The sequence below is a fragment of the Schistocerca cancellata genome, chromosome 4, assembly GCF_023864275.1.
Source record: "Schistocerca cancellata isolate TAMUIC-IGC-003103 chromosome 4, iqSchCanc2.1, whole genome shotgun sequence".
Lineage (NCBI taxonomy): Eukaryota > Metazoa > Arthropoda > Insecta > Orthoptera > Acrididae > Schistocerca > Schistocerca cancellata.
In genome coordinates, this window is record NC_064629.1 from 315,602,148 (window position 1) to 315,626,041 (window position 23,894).

Consider the following 23,894-nt stretch of genomic DNA (forward strand, 5'->3'; position numbering starts at 1 on the left):
AGCTAACGGTTTTCTCGTTGTGACAACGCCCGTCAGGGTAAAATATTCTCCACCAGGCAAAATATGCTATGATTGCAGTGTGTGCATAAATAAATCCACAAAAGTGTCATCAAAGATCTGGGAGAGCAGACCTATAAAGCTATTGGTGGGGACACACGTGAAAATCAGACACGTCAAAGCTGATCATCTTACCTCCTTCCCCAAGATGCAAGCATTTTATTCGACTGATGACGTTGGTCGTATTCTCGATGTGGTGCACACATTTACCAATGCGCGCAATAAGAAGGGTGGCCAGATATTTGCAAGTTTCTAAGTCGGCGATTCAATAGTATTCAATATGGAACATATGGACATGTTGTTCTTGTGAACGTCTGGAAGACCATAAAATGCAGACGGTCAAGTTGCCTGAGTGAGGACATCTTTTAATCACTTCCTCTTCCAGTGATGACACCTTGAGAAGGTCCGACATCTTCCTCACTATTCTGGATGTTGGGTCCTTGTTACACTTTCTTATACATTCATCCTCCTGCATCATCAAAATATTTTCCGTCATAGTCGGATTGTTTCATTATGATGACTGCATTATCCTTATCAGCCATTTCGCTTGGCTCTTATGATGTTCAGCGCTGGTAGCTCGGATTTTGAATGGTGTAGTTCGTTTCTGGATGAATTTCTTCTGTCGTTTCCCTGAAGATTCCTGTGAACTGCTAGGTCCACACCATTTATCTCTTTATGCTGCACAACTATTGCCTCTTAACAGTCAAATTAAAACAGACCCAATAATACACAATTTCGTAGATAGTAATAAGTATATGTACACTGACGGAAAAAATCGCAACACCAAAAACTAATCAATGTAGAGAAAAGAAATTTCGGGAATACATTTGTATAGGTGACATTGCAAGGTGATTGGCATTGCAAGATCACAGGTTAATGTAAGTGCGAGACAAGCCAATGCAAATGTGCAATGCTGGTACATTAGTAACCGGTGTATTCGCCAGAATATTGCCGGTTCCGGATGTCAGTTTGCGGGATGGATTTGCATACCTGTTGCACATGTTCGGTCAGTACAGGGACCGTTAATGCTATTTGTAAATGACGCTGTCGTTGTCGTCCGACGATGTTCCACATGTGCTTGATTGGAGACAGATCTAGTGATCGAGTACGCCAAGGCATGTAGGCGTACTGTAAAACGTGTTGGCTTACGATAGCGGTACGGGGGAGAGCGTTGTCTTGTTGGAACAAACCTCCAGGAATACTGTTCATGAAAGGCAACACAACAGAGGGAATCATGAGACTAACGCACAGATTTACCGTCAGGGTGGATGGGATAGGCACGAGGGCATTCCTGCCGTCATAGGATATCGCACCCCAGACCATAACTCCCGGTTATGTCCAGTGTGTGTAACACACAGACAGTTTGATTGCAGGCCCTCAACTGACATCCTTCTAACCAACACACGGCTATCACTGGTACCGCGGCAGAACCAGTTTTCATCAGAAAATACAACAGACCTCCACCCCGTCCTCCAGTGAGCTCTCGCTTGATACCACTGAAGTCACGAATGGCGGTGGTTTGATGCCAGTGGAATCCACGATACAGGAAGTCTGTTGGAAATTGGTAATTTGTGGTAAGGTCTTACGGGACCAAACTGCTGAGGTCATCGGTCACTAAGCTTACACACTAAGGGCGACACACACCCACCCATGCTCGAGGGGGGAATCGAAACTCCAAGGGGGGAGGGGGGGGGGGAAGCCGCGCGGACCGTGACAAGACGCAGCAGACCGCGCGGCTACCCCGGGCGGCGGAGGTCTGCCCTGCAGCTGTACTTGAAGGAACAGATTTGTAGCATTTCTGTGGGTCACTGTGGTGCCAACTGCTGCTCAGATAGCTGCTGCAGAGGCAGAACGATGCGCCACCGAACACAACAGTCCTCCCTCACGGTAATGCCACGTGGATGATCGGAACCCGGTCGTGTAGCTACCGTACATTGCCGTGACCACTACTGCCAGCAATCACATATAGTGGCTACATTCCTGCCAAGTCTTTCTACAACATGGCAAAAGGAACATCCAGATTCTCGTAGCCCTATTACACGACCTCGTTTAAGCTCAGTGAGGTGTTGATAACGGCGCCTTTGCCGTCTTAAAGGCATTCTTGGCTAACGTCGAATCACCACGTCCTCTCTGATAGGTACCTAACAGTCACGGCCGTTACAGCGTGTATTTACATTAAAACTGATTTGAATCCTTACAGTGGCTCAACTAGCGCTACTTGTATGCGACTGCGGCTAAATCTGAATAGACATCATCTTTCAGATGTAGAAACGCCTACCAACTTTCGATTATGTCGCAAAACTCCTTGCTGTTGCGATTTTTTTCCTTCAGTGTATTACTTATTTATCCCCGTTACTTAATAAAAATACTAATACTAGACAAATGCTAATACTATTTCTTCCACTAAAAAACTACAATAAAACAAAGGGCCGCGAAAGGCAAAGGTCCCGAGTTCGAGTCTAGGTCGAGCACACAGTTTTAATCTGCCAGGAAGTTTCATATCAGCGCACACTCCGCTGCAGAGTGAAAATCTCATTCTGGAAACCTCCCCCAGGCTGTGGCTAAGCCATGTCTCCGCAATATTCTTTCTTTCAGGAGTGCTATTTCTGCAAGGTTCGCAGGAGAGCTTCTGTAAAGTTTGGAAGGTAGGAGACGAGATACTGGCAGAAGTAAAGCTGTGAGTACCGGGCGTGAGTCGTGCTTCGGTAGCTCAGATGGTAGAGCACTTGCCCGCGAAAGGCAAAGGTCCCGAGATCGAGTCTCGGTCGGGCACACAGTTTTAATCTGCCAGGAAGTTTCATATCAGCGCACACTCCGCTGCAGAGTGAAAATCTCGTTCTGGAAACCTCCCCCATGCTGTGGCTAAGCCATGTCTCCGCAATATCCTTTCTTTCAGGAGTGCTAGTTCTGCAAGGTTCGCAGGAGAGCTTCTGTAAAGTTTGGAAGGTAGGAGACTAGATACTGGCAGAAGTAAAGCTGTGAGTACCGGGCGTGAGTCGTGCTTCGGTAGCTCAGATGATAGAGCACTTGCCCACGAAAGGCAAAGGTCCCGAGTTCGAGTCTCGGTCGGGCACACAGTTTTAATCTGCCAGGTAGTTTCAAACAAACTACAGTCACCTACAACATATAAGCCGTTTTCTTATTCGTTTCGGTTGTGGCACACAGTGGCACAATGGGGTACTACAGTTATGACACACTATAGTTACGAGGTATGATGGTTTTAACGACAGATATTGAATCGACACGTTCCCTGTAAGGTAACACAGTTCAACATGGGATGAGCAGAGTCCAATATGTGACGAACATACTGTCCACTTGAGTAGCAGAACGCAGAGATGTTTCTCATACTGTTTTAAGATGGACACTCTAGATCCTCCCAATCATTTACTGGCCAAGAGTTTATGATACTAAATTTTACTCTTTATGTTAGGGCTGCGGTTACTATACACTTAGGCGATAAAAGCCGTGTGATAGAGATATGCACATAAACAGATAGCGGTACCATCGTGTACACAAGGTATAAAAGGGTAGATAGTCGGCAGAGCTGTCATTTGTACTCAGGTGATTCATGTACAAATGTTTCCGACGTGATTATGGCCACACGACGGGAATTATAAGACTCTGAACGCTGAACGGTAGTTGCTACTAGACACATGGGACATTATATTTCGCAAGCCGTTGCTGTTCTTGTTGATGTTATTGTTGTGGTCTTCATTCCGAAGACAGATTTGATGCAGCTCTCCATGCTACTCTATCCAGTGCGAGCCTCTTCATCTACGAATAGCTACTGCAACCTACATCTTTCTGAATCTGCTTACTGTATTCATCTCTTGGTCTCTTCGATTTTTAACCAGACACTTCCCTCCATTACTAAACTGGCGATCCTTTGATGTCGCTAAAAGCATCCTATCAACCAATCCCTTGTTTTGGTCACGTTGTGCCACAAATGTGTACGATGTCCTTAGGTTAGTTAGGTTTAAGTAGTTCTAAGTTCTAGTGGACTGATGACCTCAGATGTTAAGTCGCATAGTGCTCAGAGCCATTTGAACCATTTTGAACAATCTGGCGCCGTTCGCGGACTTCATGTTTCAAAACAAGTACCGGGCCACAACTGTTCACGATTGGATTGAAGAACATTGTGGATAATTTGAGCGAGTGATGTTGCTAACCAGATCGCCCGACATGAAACCCACCGAACCGTTATGGGACACAATCGAGGGTTGAGTTCGTGCACAATATCCTGCTCCGGCAACTCTTTCGCAATTATAGAGGCAGCATGGTTCAGTACTTCTGCAGGGGACTTCCAGCGACTTGTTGGGTCCATGGCACGTCGAGATATTAGGGTGTAGCCGATGACTTTTGTCACCTCAATATAAGTTAGTCTGTTGTCCACTATTACTCTGCAGTGTATATTACCACAGTTATCGGATGTCGTTTCTTTGGTCTGTGTCTTTTCCCATATCGTTGACTGTCAGATTGCAACAGTTACTTGACGCGCCAAAGGTTGGAAACATTAAATTAACTTATGTGGAAAGCAAATGGAGGATTGTTTTTGGGCTGGTATTGAATATTTCTTGTATTCTCCCAGAAGATTAGTTTGAAGGAGATTAAATGCGGCCATCTATCAACGCGCAAGGCCCCGTCGGCGCGCTGCTGAGGCGAGCCAGTGACCCAGTAGCCAGGGACTCCGGAGGACGGCCAGATAGAGGGCGAGCAGCAGCGACGGGTGTCGGAAGACGCAATAATGCGCGCCGTAAGAGCGAGAGGGCGCTAAGCAGGAAACGCGCAATCAGCCGCCGCTCCGCGCCCCTTGTTTACTCCCGCGGCCTCGCCACTCCACTGCAAGCCAAGCAATGCTTACTCCACTCAAACTTATGGTCACGACACCTCGCCATAGTCCTGAAAGTAGAATCGTTTTAACTGGCATAGTCTGCAATGTTTGCCTAGGCATATGTAGGGCATGAAGTAAGGTAGGTAACTGAAGTAAGACAGATAATAGAGATACATCAAATCGTACAAAATATGTAAAAATGACGGTCACACATTGTCCTCTTATACCTAAATAGATGTTACAGGTGTACGGGACAAAATGATTTTACCAACTGAATTCCATACCCACAAAAATACTTCATCTTCGATTAATGTAATGCAGAAACAAGAAATATTCCTTTTTATTACTCATTGGCCTTTGAGGATACCCTACACTGCCATCTACATAAATATATAGAATTGCATACAAATGGAATGAACAGCAAATCAAAAAGGTAATACAAACACCAATGATGATGATATAAAAGCAAAGACCGAAACAACTTGAAATAACGTACTGAGACTATCTAAAATTGTTTACTGTACCTCAATTAATTCGTATCTGTTCTTTCGCTTCCATCAGCAATAGGTAAAGTTCTTTACCTAATGGAAAATCTGTGGTCTCAAATAATGTGGGCACAGAGGTTGGTAACTGCTGTTCCTTACTCACACGATTCCTTAACAACTTCGACATACTGTCTTACAAGTTCATGCAGCCAAGAAATATGCACCTTGTGTCTCCCACTTCGTCACAATGTGGAGATGGTGATACGCTTATGCGGTGTAGTTGGTATGCGAAGCGATAGCTGTTGAACTTCAGCATTGCCATAGCATCTTTCCTTTATTTTTTGAGAAGCTTACCATTCTTTTTCTCACTCATTCCGAAACCTCTTCCTATCAATCGATAAGGGATTTTCCACTGGAGTGTGTGTTTTAACCCTCTACATATGAGATCACTGCTTCGTTGCCAAGAGAGTCAACGATCTCGTTTCTCCGAATGTTGATATGCGCTCTAATCCAATATGCGGAAAGTCAGTTTATTGGAAACTCACGAACAAATAAATGTTTTCAGTGGGTGAGTGATTAGGAGATATTGCTGGTTTGGGCAACGGTAGAACACACTTTGTATCGAGGTAGAGCAAGAGATCGGGATCGGGAAACATGCGGTCTTGCGCTCTATTGTTGAAAGGTAACGTCACGGAAACCTTGAAGATACGTCACAGCCACCGTCCTTAACAAGTCAGGAATGTAACGGCTTTTGTCCAAATTATGGACTGTGGGAACCAGGGGTGGTCGTGTTGTGCACTGAATGATACCCCGTACTATCACGATAACTGCTGAGCCTATATGAAGATTACGAATCCAGTCTGCCAACGTTCGTTCAGCTCGCCATTTCAACACACGGATACCGTGCATACAGAACCCAGACTCGTCTGAATATGCAACACGGTACAACACCTACGCTACGGTCGTAGGTTCGAATCCTGCATCGGGCATGGATGTGTTTGATGTTCTTAGGTTAGTTAGGTTTAAGTAGTTTTAAGTTATAGGGGACTGATGACCTAAGCTGCTAAGTCCCATAGTGCTCAGAGCCATTTGAACCATTTTCTACAACACCTGCTTCCAGGTCCAATGTTCTCATTCGGCGTAGCAATAGTTACCAGATGAGCACACATTCCGCTGTTAACTTGCCTGTGCTAGGCTTGCCTCTTAGCCAGGTCGTAAAATGCTGCACGTTATTAGCAGAACGGCCAGGCTGCCTTACAGACACCCCTATCGAGCTATACCCGACCGAAGGAAGCTAAAGGAAGCTTGCCTGCCCGTCTTCCCGCTGTGCTACGCTACATAGCAGTTCACGATTTTGTGTAGTGTTATGAGTGGGGCTACGACGTTGACGAAAAGTCTGTTTTTACCCGAGTATTAGAAGATTAGGTTCAATGCACCACACATTCACATTGCGTCATTGTAGGCCAGAAAATGGTGGGTTTTATTTATCCCTTGTTTCCTTTTCAGCGTATTTCGGGCTTATTTATTTATTTCGGTATGAACGGTTTTCTCTGAATCTTCACCCTCTTTCGAATACTACTGGCTGTTCTCAGTTCGAACCGTGTTCAGGTCACCTCTAATACATGTTTTTTGTAGTAAGCATAACCATCTCTGGAAGTCGAGATCCTTTGCATCTAAGCACCTGGAGATTTCTATAAGACTGCAACACCAGCTGAAGTAAAGTTTTGGATGTCTACTCTTTGTAATCTTAGTGTGTTGCAGCCAAATACGACCCCAGTTACCTGTATACCAATTTCAATTACTTTTTCCGGAATGTGTATTGCGGGTTCCCCAAATGCATTTTAGCAAACACGAAGTTTGTTTTTCATTTTATGTTAATCTAAAAAGCATTTCTTTCTTACTAAGCTTTCTTCGCAGTACGTTTCATACCAGCAGAATGTGGTTGTTCTTATACACACACGTTTTTCTTATTGCAATCAATATTTGCCCTAAATTTAGAAAGCCTACATACTGCTAAATAGCCTCAAGTCCTTAGCAAATATTTCCACGCGCCTGTCAGTTACTAAATCTTCATCCGCTTCCAAAATATTTATGGAGTGAGGAAACTTCTGGTCAAATTAGCAAACGCTTTAACATACTCAGCGTTCCCGAATGAAGGTTTAATAACTTTTTACACAATTTATATTGAGAGACACCAACCGAATTATTTGAAGCTGCCTCGTAAACACTCGAAACACTTCCCGTGCTGGACTTGGGCTCTGTTTCGTGAGTGGTATGTACACTCATGAGCCAAAACATTGGAGATTTGTGGTAAGTTCCCTTGGGACGAAACTGCTGATGTCATCGGTCCCTAGGCTTACTTTGTACTTAGTCTAACTTACGGTACGGACAACACACACACCCATGCGCGAGGGAGGACTCGAACCTTCGATGAGGGGATCTGCGCGAACCGTGTGCTCGGTTCTAGGTGCTTCTGACTGGAACCGCGCGACCGCTACGGTCGCAGGTTCGAATCCTGCCTCGGGCGTGGATGTGTGTGATGTCCTTAGGTTAGTTAGGTTTACGTAGTTCTAAGTTCTAGTGGACTGATGACCTTAGATGTTAAGTCCCATAGTGCTCATAGCCATTTGAACCATTTGAACCGTGGGCTAGGCGCCTTAGACCGCACGGCTACCCTGCGCGGCAGCAAAACGTTATGACCACTAGCTTAACAGCTTGTTTGTCCGTCTTTCGAACGAAATACATCATTGACTGTGCGTATCAGATATCCGAAAGTTTGCTGGTAGGTTTGTAGAGGTATGTGGCATTAGATGTGATTCACTATAGCATGGTTCTGGCTACGAGACACGGACAGTTATATTGCATACTGCTGAAAGATGACATCGCCTTCTGGGAAGATATCAAGCACGAAGGGATGCAAGTGGTTCGCAGCTATGAGCGTGTCTTCAATTACTACCACCTTCCACCAGCCTGCGTCCCTGGCGCGCTTCACGCTTCGAGCCGCTGTTCACCTCGATGTCGGCGTTTGTGGAGACGACCATCGACCTAGTCTAGCAAAAGTGTCATTCACCCAAAGAGCCGACACGTTTCCATTGATCGAGGGTAGAATCCTGATGACCTCGAGCCCACTGCTATCGTACTTGACGATGTCGTCGGATCAGCATGTGAACTCGTAGGGATGGTCTGCTGCGGAGCTCAGTGTTCGACAAAGTACGATTAACGGTGTGCTCCGAAACACTTGAGCGTGCACTACCATTCTGATCTTTCTACAGAGATGCCAAGGATCTACTTTACAGAGCTGACAAGCCTCCGAATCCCACGTCCTGCGAAGAGTCGTGGACGTCCAACCATTTTGCGCCTACTGGTAGTTTCACTGCCCTACCTCTTTCCATAGCTGCTCAGGACGGTAGCACTTGAACAATCGACCAGCTTCGATATTTTCGAGATACGCGTTCACAAGCTCTGCGCAATAATAATGTGCCCTTTGCCAGAGTCGCTTATCTCAATGGAGTTCCTCATTCGCAGCCTATATCTTCGCTAGGGTGATCCCCCATCCATGTCTGCTCTGCTTATATAATTTCTTTAGCGCGTTAAGTGCCTACCAGGCGCCACCCAAGGTCGCGCGGGGGAGTGGTCATGATGTTTGAGCTTATCAGTATATTCCTCAATTCTTATTTTCTCCTCTGTTTGGTCAGTCCATTTTGTTGTCCCCACACTAATGATAAACGAGCTGCAGTGAAACTCCCTACGCACACACATGAAAGACTGGTCACGCTGGATGGATGGCGCAACCGTTTGCAATGGGCAGCAGGCTAAACAGATCCCTTAAGCTCACCAGGCTTGCGGAAATTCAAGTTGGCCTGCTTTAACCAATGTACTTCAGTACACGTGTACTATTTTGTCTCCGTCGCGACAGGTTGAGCTGCTTTAATGGTTGCGGCGAAGACAGGGGCAGGCAGGCTGGAAGAGAAGAGAAATGTATATCTCTGCTTGCGACGGGACAGCTGAGCTTTGTACAAATCCCTGTGGATGTCAGAATATTCTGCAATGGTTGTTAGGTTGCTCCCCATGGGCCGGTATGTTTTAATAAAACTGTAGAGCAACAGACAAATAACAGGACCGGAGCGGCTGTATTAAACATTAGACATGGGAGCTTGACCTTGAAGAAGATAATAAACAGGGGCATCACGTAATTATGAAAGGAAAGACTGGGCCACGGTAAACCCCAATTTATCAGAAAGTTCCCTACTAACATAATCACAAACATGAAATTATAACAGGATCTACTCCATCTTTAAAAATGCAGAGAACACGAAAACTGACAATTATTAACAAGGAATAGTTCTAATCTAATTCCAAAATCACCTTTCAAAGACCGGGTAGTAGGGGTGAAGGGACAAATCCGGGACCTCACCAATGACTTACGGAAAAATAAATCCACAGTGAAAGCTACAGTGACTGCCAGATTGAGCAGAAGATTTAAAACTGCAATATGGAGATAACATCACTGTTCGCTTCATGAATGAACGTTCATTCACTCAGGAAACACCTAAGATTTGTAGAACCTTCGTAACACTAATAATGCACTTACAAACGATCGGCAAGTCCCATACCCTGCTTGTTTAAGCAGCAATTTATCACCATATTCTGCATTCTGTAGTGTAGAGAGTTGCAAGCGCCATGATCTGCCGTGGTCAGCAACTTATCAGTTGTTCTTATTTTTAAGAAAATATCTAATAGTCCACGAAGCAAAGGTTTTAAAACGTTAACAAACCGTCTAACATCCACGTATACAACGTTTAAACAATTCGCTGTTCCAACTACATTTTTCACTTAATTTTTTCACTTCCGCCTATACGTTAGTCTTGAAGTGCCAATTTCTTGGAAACTAGCCTCCTGACTTCTCCTTCTCTGTTGTTTTGTTGAGATTAACCAATGAGGTTTTCTCTTACAACTTTTTATACAACTGGGCTTTCACCTCCATTAAATATGCACCAGGAAGTCAGCTCAGTGCTTTACGAAGACAGAAAAGAATTCCTGAACACAATGTATGGGTGTCGCTTCTCAGGGAACACCGAGATCAGTACCTGTGACTGATTTTTACCTCCACAGCTTTCTAGGAAGGTGACCCATCGGGGCGAATCAAACTTCCTATGAAATGTACTTTGATCAAATGGTAAGACTAAGATTCTGCACTAGTCCAAGTGCTCGTCGTGGCACATTGTACCACTTCTTTCAATGAAAGCCTGGATCTCATATTTCACAGTACACGTTATGCGAAAAACTGCTGGGGTGTGACTCCATGAGCCCAGGCCAAACGATACTTCAGCTGTGGCATTATACCTGCCCTGAGGAGACACTCCACCCTCGTTCTCTCGTCAAAGCCGAGACGAAAGTCCCAGGGTGGCCAAACTGAAAATGAGTCACTACTATGGCCCTCTCTGTCAACTTTGGCTCACCATGAATGCAGTTAAACTACAGTAAATATTACATGCAAAACTGCCTCTGGAAAAGGAAAGGAGTTAACATAGAAGAAGATGGCTTAATCCTGAAGTTAATTATTACAGTCGTTAAATATTTATTAACTGACAGGTAAAGAACTCCAATTGTGATAAATGTAAATCAAATATGAATGAAATATAAAACGTGCCTGTCTAGTAATGGGTTGACGTGCATCAACAAACCTAGATCTGGGGAAAAATTTCCACAGATATAGTTGCTCCCAGACTCACCGTAGTGTGACACCATAAAGCAAATTTTTATTAAGATTTCCAAACAACGAGGGAAAAGTTTGGATGGGATAATAGGAGATAGATTTTTTGTCAATTAAATATTTTTGTATACATTAATAAATCACTCACTGATTCCTAAAGACATCACGTGCACTCGTTCCAAGTAGGAGCATAAATGCTGAAATTCTTATTTTCTTTATTTCAGGGGCATCAAGGCTTATAAAGGGAAAACCAGCTCTCACCCTAATGACAGCTCAACTGAATACTAATTAGCAGGTCATGTTCATTTATCATTTGAACAGTTAACTCTCTTCATCAGCATTCACACACATTCCTACTTTACATGACAATACAAACAAAACAGACGTTCATTCTAACACAGAACTCTAAAATACCAATTAAATACATGAATCATTAATACATAGACTTGCTGCAAAAATCATAAAATGTGGTTGGAAACTCGTTTGTTCTACAAAATCAGATAATATGTACAGAAATGGAATATAGACAATATCGTCAGGGAACATCTTGAAATGACATCTTACAAAATTTGGAAAATATAAGTTTAACAAGTAATCTAAAAAGTGTTTCAGTTCCAGTGAGTACAGTGCACTTAGTCATCTGTTTTATGTGCACACAAAAAATAACAGTAAACACACCTAAATTAAATCAGAATGGTAAAAGGCTTACATTAAAGTACTAATTTAACTCATTTGACTCACTGAACTCATGGTAAACGATGTCTGTCCTTTCCACAGGGAGGTCAAGACGCACATAAGATACACACCATAGTTACAAAAATTTACATCTGATGTTGACTGGCTCTCCGTTTGTTGTTAACAGGTTCTTGCCTTTCCGGTGGGGAGTTATTTCGAACTATGTGTGTGGATTTCTGTGCCTCTGCACTGAGGTAATTATCTAATTCTTGTAACACACTCCGAAATGCACTCACATTATGCATTCTCCTTCCTGGTGTTGTAATTTAGCGCTGCAATGGATATGGTAATCACATAGGAAAAATTCGTACATACTCTGTTGAATCATATGGCACGTACAAGAATTGATTGCGGTGGACCATGTCCTAACAGTTTTGAATAGGATTCAGATACGTGGAGCTGTTATACATTCCCATCGTAAGTATTCCTAATATCACATGATATTAATGTGCTTTGGACTAAAGTAATCCAGAAATAAACACCTGAGTGCCCTTATTGGCACAGTTTCAGGTACAAAAAATCGACCTTTACATATGTGACCAAGACATTGGCAATGCATCTTGGAACTGATCGATCCCGATGTTCAGGTGCTGACCGTTTGATGGTTTAGAGAAGAGCGAGTAGCTTTGGACTGACACAACATAACTATGAATCTCCATTTCATCGTAACTGCTGTAATATGCGCCTCTATTAGCAGACCGCTACAACAGTGTGCTGCTAATGTCGCAAAATCTGTCAGTCAGGTTATGTAATACTTTCTCATTTATGCCTCATTCATACTCGACTCTACATCCTTAGCATTATCGTAAAATCATCTGAGAAATTACTGTTCATCTCAACTCACTGCAACTGCAGGGACACTTTCCAGTTCATTTGTTTAATGTGTGCTTCATCTTCTTTGAATTGGAGCACTTCTCTTTGTCCTTAGTGATCTGCTCGATTAGATTCTGTATAACTGCTGTTGTTAACGTTCCAACCTGCTCTGCTAACTTATAAATCATTCACCATGTATTGCCTCCCTTTCTTCTAATAAATACATTCGGTGGGAGTTGATTTCTCCATAGTTAATGATATTGATTAGTTCTGCAAATTCGTCCTGGCACGTACTAACTGATAAAAATTTGTTTACAAATATGCCACTTCCTTTCTTATTTCTTATGCACTCCCTCTGCCCTCTTTGACAAACGTTTCTTACTTTTTATTAAATTCGTGTGCCTGCTCCTCAGTTTTCTTTGTTGAAATATCATGGATCTGTTTGCTTTGCTCATCAAATTTCTTTATATATTCTCATAAGCTGATTTTCACTCCTCCTGTTTCCTTCACCATTCCACTGCATAGTTTTTTGTAATTGATCATCATTCCTATTGTCCATATGCTCTAAAAATGCTTTCAGGACAGACAAATTAAATGCAGATGCTTCAGCGGAAGTCAGTTTCCGACCCATGAGGCAGTGCATGGTTTCTTTGTGCGTAATAGTAGCAGGTTCTGACGTTTCGATGACGACCTCGTCTTGTTTCACATTAACTACCAAACTGGGCCCTAACCTTCCCTCAGTGCTTCGCATTTTTAACACACCAACCTTCTCTGTCTGAGTTCCATAATTTGTCTTCCTGTAACACGCCACCGTCGCAATATGCGCTCTCCAACTTAGAAGTATGATTTTCCACTACAGTCATTCTAGCTTAACTCTCTACTCGTGTCAATGTCAAGTTAAAGATGGCCTAGGAAGTCTACAAATTATCTGAACAGCATATCAACAGCAAAAACTAAAAGTTACAAGACAGCACTTATTCCGTTACCTCACATGTAAGAACACTTCAATAATCTCTAAAACCTCTGAAACAATTAACATCAAGATGCACCAATTGAAACAGAAGAATGATGTAAGAGAAGTGAATGGATTAGTTGGATGCACAAGCAAATTAACTCATACTTTTCCTGAAGTTCTGTTGTATATCAGAGCTATAAATAAATTTCATCACATCGAATCGTAATCAGTGACACGAAGTGAAAATTACAGCCAACCAATCTGCAGGGTTCTGATTTATATACTTATGAGTTCTAACTGCGGATCAAAATGTCCAGAGAAACTAAAATCCTGAGCGGAAATTACCATTCCTTTGTATGAGTGGTCAACTAAGCTTTAACGCAGCTCTGTAGATGTCACAATAATCCATGTTAGTTGGAGTCTCTGATAGGCAAATCCCACCCCTGCCCTCATATCCGTTAGTAAAAGTATAGCACAAAACACAACTAACAGGACAGGAGTACCCGTAGCATACAATAGAAGCAAGTGTTCACCTCACAAAATATAATTACACAGCGGGATCATCTAACTACGAAATGAAGCAATGCTCCACATTAACTATTGTACAATTACCTACTAACATAATCATCAACAAGAAACAACCACAGGATCTATTCGAGCTTGGAAAACGCAGAGGACACGAAAACTGACCATTATAAACATGGAATACTTGTAATCTAACACTTAAATCACCTGACATTGTCTGGATGGTATAGACCTAAGGGACACAACCGGGATATTACTAATGAGTTATGGTAAAAACAAGTCCATGGTGGAATCAAAGTGATGACCTGATTGTGGCAGAAAAATAAAAAACTACAATATACAGATAACTGTTTGGGTAATGAATGAATGTTCAGTCACTCAGAAAACGCCTAAGATTCGCAGAACCTACTTAATCCTAATACTTCGTAAGTCTCATACACTGCTCGCATAAGCTGCAGTTTGTCACCATATTCTGCATTGTGAAGTGTTGTGAGCGCCATTATCTGCTGCCATCAGCAACACATCATCTGCCAACTGTGGGACCATCGCTCTTCTGAATCCCTAGTCCAAGTACTGTCTTCAGAATCTGCCGGCGAAGTGTTCTGTACTGAATCCACAGACAAAGAGTCCTCTATTGAAACAGACTTTCTCTCCCCTGTAGCAGTCCACACAAATCCCAAGTGCCAATGAAAACACTCTGCATACAGCTACCCAATGAGTTTGTTGTTAAGTAGATAAGTAACTCTCTCTACCAAGCACTAACAAAACGTCTAACAACCCAGTTTACAGCCGTTACACAATTCTGTGTTGCACTCCCACTATTCGGTTAAGTTCCTCTGCCGCGCGGGATTAGGCGAGCTGTCTTGGGCGCCGCAGTCATGGACTGTGCGGCTGGTCCCGGCGGAGGTTCGAGTCCTCCCTCGGGCATGGGTGTGTGTGTTTGTCCTTAGGATACTTTAGGTTAAGTAGTGTGTAAGCTTAGGGACTGATGACCTTAGCAGTTAAGTCCCATAAGATTTCATACACATTTTGAACATAAGCTTCTCACTTCAGCCAATATGCTAATCTCGAATTTCCAATTTCGTGTGAACTGGTCTTCTGACGTCTCCTTCTCAGCTGTTTTGTTGAGATTAACCTATGAGGAACTCTCTTAAGACTTTGTACACTATTGAGTGTTCACCCACTGTAAATCTGGGCCGGAAAATCGGCTAAGTGCTTTACAAAAACAGAAATGATTTCCTAAATACAATGCACCTGTGTCGCTTCTCTAGGAACACAGTGGTAAGTATATGTAACTTACATTCACCTCCACAGCATTCCAGGAAGGTAACCCATAGGCGAAAAACAAAGTTATTACGAAATATGTTTTTGCCGGATGACACAGGTTGTAAAAACAGAGACTCTCTACTAGCGCAGGAGCTCGTCATGGTACATTATACCATTTCTTTGAATGGAGACCTAGATCCCATATTGCGCAGGGCACATTATGCAAAAACATGCTGGGTTCAGATCCCAAGGCACTCAGGTCAAACAATGCTTCGGCTGTGGCATTGTACCTGCCACAAGCGGAGGCTTTTTCCCATCTCCTTTCCAAGACAAAACTCCCAGTGACGGTCTACCAGAGAAGAGAATATTAAAGAAGATGGGTTGGTTCTGTCAGTCACTGAAGTTTCTTATTACAAGTGTTAAATATTTATTGACAGGTATGGAAATCCGATTGTGATGAATGTAAATCAAATATGGACGAAACATGAGATGTCCCACTCCAGGAACAGAATGACACGTACCATAATGACAGCATGACTCGTTTCTGCCATGCCAAGGCAAACAGCATCAGTGTTCGTCGTGCTGACAAATTGTAGTACTCCAGACATTGCTATACCGTCTCTGTGGGTTTTTCCATTGCCGAAGATAATGTCATCTCCTAACGCAAGGTACGTGACGTGCGTGTAAGATTCTGCAAGCCCAAGTCAACTTCACGTACGTCCGCTCGGGTCTTTCAGAGCGTACGGTACTGTAAGGACTTGGACGTGTAAAAAGGCAGACACGACCGTCCGCAAGGCGCAGCAGGGCTACTGTTTCTTTTGACAACCGAGAGGGCGTGTCGGCCGAGCACGAGCCTCAATAGATGATGGCACCCTTTGAGCCTCAAAGGTTGGCGGACACTGTTAGTATAAGAGTCAAGATGACCGCTGGAGAGCAGTCAAGTAAATGCATGCTCTGGCCATGTGGCAAATGGGCGTCCGGCCGGAAACATACAGAGGCAAACTGCCATGGCTGAATTGAGTAACCAGAATAAATATCTAATAAGAGTAATTATAATAAAAAATGAACTCAACTAATAACAGGAAAGATATCAACGTAACTACAAAGACAAAAACAAGACCAGCGTACGTGTGAAACCGCAGTGATTTTTAAGTTATTTAATCTTACTTGTTACATGTAAAAAAATAATCTTTGAAAATTAATATCTCAATAACGATTTAAGCGATTTCACAAATGAAATGTCGACAGATAGGTCTCCTTTAGCACTGTCAGACTACTATAGTAAATGTTTTATAAACATTGATTTCTTTAAATTATATGCCGGAATATACATTTCACGGGTAAAAAACTGATATTTACGTAATTAATAACTGAAACATTGACAGTAGTGGGCAGCATTACGGCCTAAACAAAGACAGGGATGTTGTGAATGGACTTTGTTTTAATTTTTTATATTTATCAGCCACAAGACAGCGTTTACAATGACAAAAGCTTCATAGGAAATCAAGAACAGCAGTAGAAAAGTGAGGAAATTTAAGTACAAACTGATGTATGAGTCATGTATACAACATTTAATTTATAGTTTTTAAGTAAGTTGCGGAAGTCAGAAGGGTGTCCATCTGACTCACGTCAAATTGAGGGCTTGAGTATGTAGCAGCCATGTTGTGTAGCATTCATTCAGCAGTCGACACTTGGTTCGGATTCGTGAAGTTGCCGGGACTGAGGGCCTGGACAGGTAGTGTGTATGAGCAGCAGTAAGTCGCGTCTCGAGTGCACAAAATTTTTCTGTGTTGAATCGCGTACTTTTAATATTCACATGTGTCGGTAGCGAAAACGCAGGAACATTTATAGCTTAGGGTCTATGAATATTTGGTGTTAGGCGAACTAGTCCGAACTTTAAAACTTTACCGTCGCTATTTTTGCAAGTGATCTGCTTTCAGAATTTAGTTAGTGCACAATCATGGAAATCTAAAGTTGTGCTAAACAAACTATAATTTATTTTGCCAGATTTTTCGAGTAGTTTACATATTTTATGACGTGGGATACTGCACCAGTGTCGTTTAAGCGCTCCCTCAAACATTCATTACTTCAATAAAAACAATTATTAACAAGCAATAAGTTTTTCTGTGAATTACATAAAATCAGTTATGTTAAAGTTACAACACTGTGAGTAGTCAACAATATTTTTTCTCGCAATTTACTGCCTGCATTTGATTAAATTTTGTGATTATTTCATTAAGCTCAGTGAGGCAAATGCGTTGGTTGGCCCCTAGACTTTAAATTAGGCATACCTTAGAAGTCCAACCATGCGTTCGGAGAGAAAAATCTTACAAATTCAACCATGCGCTAGGATGTCCTATGAACACTGACGTTGAGATATTACTCGTTCAAATCTCAGGAGCTAAAGGTTTACTGAGCGATTATCTTGTAGGATCAACTACTTTTAAAGCAACATCTTAGCAAAGAAAAAAGAAAATCACCCGTCACATTTCATATGTTGGACCCATCTGGGATCGACAAATGTGCAACACAGTCACATTTTTCATCCGTACCCTTGTCGCTGGGAACGACGAGGTGCACAAAGGAATAGAGTATGAGCCCCCTGAACCCATCCATTCTATATTCATAAGACAATCGTGGGATCCCAACCAACACATTCAACGACATCGCGGAGCTATAAATCGCAGTCTCGATAGGATACAGTTCTGCCGTTGTCGAACCCCGACACATACAGGTATAAGTTTCTCCTCTTTACGTGAGGCATAACACGATCTTCTCAGAAACAGCCAAACTTTAAATGCGATTTGTGAGGGAAAATCACACCGTGTAATCTTTACTTGTAAGTATGTCGAATGTAGATGGCGTTACCACCATGTGCTTTGTGTGGTTGAGTTGAAATATTTATCACTTGCACATCAACGTGTGTAGTACACGTCATGCTAATTTGATATTTGTTGTATTTGTTGTATTTTGCCTTTATCGCACTGATGGCCAACAGTGTAGAGTAACCTATCGGGATTAGGGAAGCTGTGTATTCTTATAACTCGTCGTCTCATTGATTAAGTGTTGAGGATTATCGAGTAAGTGATTTAAGATTAATAAACCTTTGAAAGAGTAGCAGCACTATCGTTTAATGAATGTTAGTGTTTTGTAATGCCAGCTGTTACATGAAACAGAGAGGAGCAGTAATTTACTCTTGAAAATCATAGGGAAATATGCCGAAGTTACTGGAAAATGGGAGTAGTGAGAAGGCACTGGGGAAATTGGCTCAAATGGTTCAAATGGCTCTGAGTACTATGGGACTTAACTGCTGTGGTCATCAGTCCTCTAGAACTTAAAACTACTTAAACCTAACTAACCTAAAGACATCACACACATCCATGCCCGAGGCAGGATTCCAACCTGTGACCGGAGCGGTCGTGCGGTTCCAGACTGTAGCGCCAAGAGCCGCTCGCCCACTCCGGCCGGCGGGGAAATTGGAAACAGGGAAATGTGTCAGGGGACATTTCACTAAAGTGTTACATCTGATCATGTGAATTTGAAGCTAGATGAATATACCATTAAAATTCAATACACAGAAAACTCAAAAAAGAAAACCTGTTTTGGAACAGACGAAAACATTAATTGTATTTATTTCACATGTGGCAGCAGATGTCTGTCTCCTGACGGTAATGCCAAAGAGAGGTTGTACGACAAAATGAGCTCATTAATACAGTCTGATGCGACCTGGACAGGAGGATGAGTAGTTCGAGGTCCAGGTGGACGATAACGTTCAGAGAGAGAATTTATATTTTTGTTGTAGACATAAACTAGCTATCGAATGACGGAAAAAAAATTGTGTAATAATTCGAATGGAATGGACATTTGTGTTGATTGTGAAAGTGTCTAAGGACAGATACCATGAAGAACGAAGTTGTATGTTCGACTTTCTGTATGTTTTCTTTAAGTTTATAAAATGTCTGAGTCGACATTGCCACGCAGAAAAAAGAATTATGTCTAATGATTGTGAGTAGACTGTATGCAGATTCTAGGTCGCGGGAATGTGGGGAATTTCGGTTATCAAATTGTATGCGGCTATGTCAGTGTTTTCACGTATTTTCTTAGTTTTTGCTTAAGTATATATAAATCACAGGTTAATTGACATCTAATTTTATTGCTGCTATAGATCCATTTGTATAGACTTTTGTTGAGTTACTAGGGTATTCACTCATTGCATTATTGTGCGGGTATAGCTGCATCTTGTTTCATACTGGTATGAACACAGTCGATAATGCCCACGGTTAGAGAAATACTGATAAGAGTTAATATTCTTTTATGATTATATTCTGATCACTTTGAGGAAAATAAAATGTGAAATAATTAATTAAAGCTAACACTGAAAGAAAAATACAGCATTTTATTTATGGATCACTGAAAAAATGGCTCAGTCACTTTTCCTTGATGTAGTTTGGCGTCTGTGTAATGTGTTACCATTACAATTCAGTACGATAAAGGCAACCTACAACAAATATCAAATCAGCATGACGTGTACTACACATGTCGATGTGCAAGTGATAAGTATTTGAACTCAACCACACAAAGCAGATGGTGGTAACGCCATATACATTCGACATACTTACAAGTAAAGATTACACGGCGTGATTTTCCCTCACAAATCGCAGTTAAAGTTTGGTTGTTTCTGAGAAGATCGTGTCATGCCTCACGTAAAGAGCAGAAAAAATAAAATAAATAAAGCTGAAGTCCGCAACAGATATATTTTAGGGAATTAAAACAACTGCAGTGTACTCTGTTTGCTTTGCTGGTGTCAGTAATTCTGTTTGCTTTGCTCGTGCAAACTCTACATTCAGCTGCAAAAATTTTTTCACAGTTAGTAACTATAATTAACATTAATTAACTTCACAATGTGTAGCCTAAAGATCTGATGGAAACAGAAACTGTTTAATGACGTAGAACTAATGAATCTACCAATATGTGTACACAGTTTCACTTAGTGTGGATCATATTGACCCATCGTTACACAAAGGGCACTCAGTCTGCGTGCTAACTAAATCCAGCACCATTTACAAAGATGAGGCTAACAACAGACTTGCATAATCGGTCTATCTAATTGTCCACTATAAATTTGTAATTTTCCCTGAATCAGTTATTCTACTTCATGGAGCACTTTCAAAATTTATTTATTCTTTATTTAACCTTCTTGATTCTCTGTGATAAGCATTAGGGGTCGTTAAAGTAATGGGTCATGCACTGAAGGAAACCCGGCAGTATCACAAAATATAAGTCCCAAACAAAGGAAGGGCCCGCCAGGATGGCCGAGCGGCTCTAGGCGCTACAGTCTGGAACCGCGCGACCGCTACGGTCGCAGGTTCGAATCCTGCCTCGGGCATGGATGTGTGTGATGTCCTTAGGTTAGTTAGGTTTAAGTAGTTCTAAGTTCTAGAGGACTGATGACCTTAGATGTTAAGTCCCATTAGTGCTCAGAGCCATTTGAGCCAACAAAGGCAGATATATTTAATCTGCAAATCCTTCAACGAAAATGGTAATGCAGTCCTTCATATAAAAATGTTGTTTATCACTGAAGGCGACAGTTGAATACCTGTTGAAAATTGCTAGCGGTTAAGTGAAGACCTATAAAGACTTCGTATACACAATAGTTAGAGCAACTGCTGTTACTGTTGACTAATTTGTCGAACGCCACAACCTTAGTAGAAGTGGTAATGGAACGTATTTGCTTTTTTGATGCCATTAACGATTTGTCATAGAAACCCAGCCTAGATTGGATTCAAAATGATCTCGTAATATCTTCGTACCATTCGGTTTTGCGAGGCCTGTTCTGAAGGAGTTTAGCTAATATTTTCTCGTGTAAGCGACGGATTCCTGGCTCTTAGTTATCAAAGTCTTCCTTGGATTTGTTTACTTCTTATTCCAGGGCCAACCAAACTTTTTTCGAGCATTCTTGTGAAAAAACTGAAATACGAGGGACAGCAGCGATTCTTGTGTGATTCATGGTTATCGTGATGAAGCATGACTTAACCATATTGAAGAAAGCTACGAGACAATGTTGAAGATCTTGTGAAATCCAAAATAGCCTTGATCATGAATTTTTACTTTATTTCATAACTGGATCGTCATCAGATTCACCTGTCTCCTTAAATCAGTAAACATATCATATAAAATTTGCAGCCAAGTTTGTCACCTTCTCAAGATACGAAAACATGATAAAACTTTGATAAACACACATGAATCGTAACGTAGGGTCACCGTCAGCGTCAGCTATCGTTATGACCCTTGTAGATTTTTCAGACCACACGTGTATCACAAACATTTCCCACGAATAGTAACTGAGAATACAAGTTTCCACTGCTCATACACACCCGGATATCAATCTATTTACTCTTAAATCAGCAACATGTAATACAGACTTCAGGAATAGTTTAAAAAAATTCTGCAGCGTATTACACTGAATTTCCGTTGTTTTATTTATTTTTTATTCTGTTTGCCGCAGTTAAAACATTATTAAATGTGTGCAGTTCATTTCTGTTTCTCCCGTTCTCAATAGCGGTGGGCAGGAATTACAATCTAACATGCTGTCGGAACCGCTACTCGATCTGCTTCTTTTCTCAGTCGCATTACGTAACAGGCGATAAGTTAGCGTAGAACGAACAAGTTCTTTTATTTGTGCCGTCGATGGTGCGTCATCTATTTTTGGTAGTTAATCGTCATTGCTCGTGACATAACAGCCCGTGACATCGCGGATTAATAATACGGAACTGGCATCCTTCTCCCTGTGGTCGACAACAGCTTACGTAACTGGGTGCTTATCTGCGAGGACTTGTCCATTACAAACTCTGAGAATAGCTTTGCTGAAGTATAAACCGTGCAAAATCCGCTCTTCTTGGCCCCACAGCTGCAATCGAATATTACACTTACCCCGCAGATGATGAAGATTACATAGTTCTCTTTATTAGCAGTGCATACAAGAAATTTTAAGTAACAAAGTCTCAGAATTTATCGACCACCGGGAAAGCTGTCTCGCTCGAATTATTCTCAGTGCCAAGAGCTGGATGAAACCTAGAGTAGAAATCTCTCAAAAAATTGACGAGGCACGGGAAGTATATTAAAAAGCTAAGTTAGACGTCATAGGGAAAATACTGTTAATTGGAATGGAGAAAAATAATGTCTACCGAAATCGAAATTGAGTCTGACGGTGGACTTGTCTGGACGCAAGTAACCGGCCAAGGTGAGTTCATGTTAATCATAGGATGTGTTCACCGGCCACCAAATACCACTGTAATAGTTGTAGAATCATTCAAAGAATGTCTACGCTCATCAGCGCAGAAGTACATCGAATTTTAGTCGGAGGCGACTTCAACTTCCCGAGTATAGACTGGGCCGTCTATGGATTCATTGCAGGTGCTAGGGACAGACAGTCTTTTAAAGTAGATCTGAGTACATTTTTCCGAAATCTTCTTGAGCAATTAGTTCGACAACACACGAAATGGAAATATTTTACGATTTGTAGCTAAGAACAGGGCTGACCTTGCTGCAGCGTCTGTATACAGACATTTAAAACTGATAATGATGTCATCATAGCAACGATGATTCCTAAAGTTAATAAAACTATCAAGAAGGCTAGCAGAGTTTTTGTGCTGGAAGGAGCAGATAAGCAGTTGTTAACATTCTCTAAGACAATGAATGGGTATCATTTAGTTCCAATATGATGAAGGTAGAAGAATTATGGGCAAAGTTTAAACTGATTGTAAACCGCACTATGGAGAAGCATGTGCCCAGTAAGTGCATTAAGGACAGGAAAAAATCCATCGTGGTTCAGTAACAAAGTTTGGAAAAAATGAAGTGAGCTCATGGCGTTGTTAGCCGGGAGGCCCCATCCGGTGAAGTTCGGCCACCGAGTGCAAGTTTTATTTCAGTTGACGCCACATTGGACGACTTGCGTGCCGGTGATGAGGATGAAATGATGATGAAGGCAACACAACACACAGTCTATGAGCGGAGAAAATCCCCAATCCGGCCGGGGATCGAACCCGGCCCGTTGCATGGGAGGCAAGCATGTAACCACCCAGCTGATCTGGCGGACACAAAATTTGGAAAAGGCCAAGGTAACAGATTGTTGCATGCACTGTTCAAAAAAGAATTCAGAAATTTAGTCAGGCAAATGTTAGAAGAAATTACTGTGTTTATAAAAAGATCGATGTCCTAAGCATACGACTTTAACCAGCATAGATTAGCGAGGGATACTGCCGAGAGCACGAGAAAATTGTCTCGTTTCATGTAAAATCGCTAAGCGAGTCGAAGGCTTCTATTCAGGCACCCACCGAGAAAGTTTGATGTGCAAGCAGACGACAGCAAAAGATATACTGAAGTTTTTGATTTCGTGTTTAAAAAGTCATGAAACAGAGATATCGTACAGGTCTACCATCCTTTGACTGTCTCACGTATGGAGGAAGCACTAACAAGCATACCTAGTGTGGAGAATCAGCTGGAAGAATTGAACAC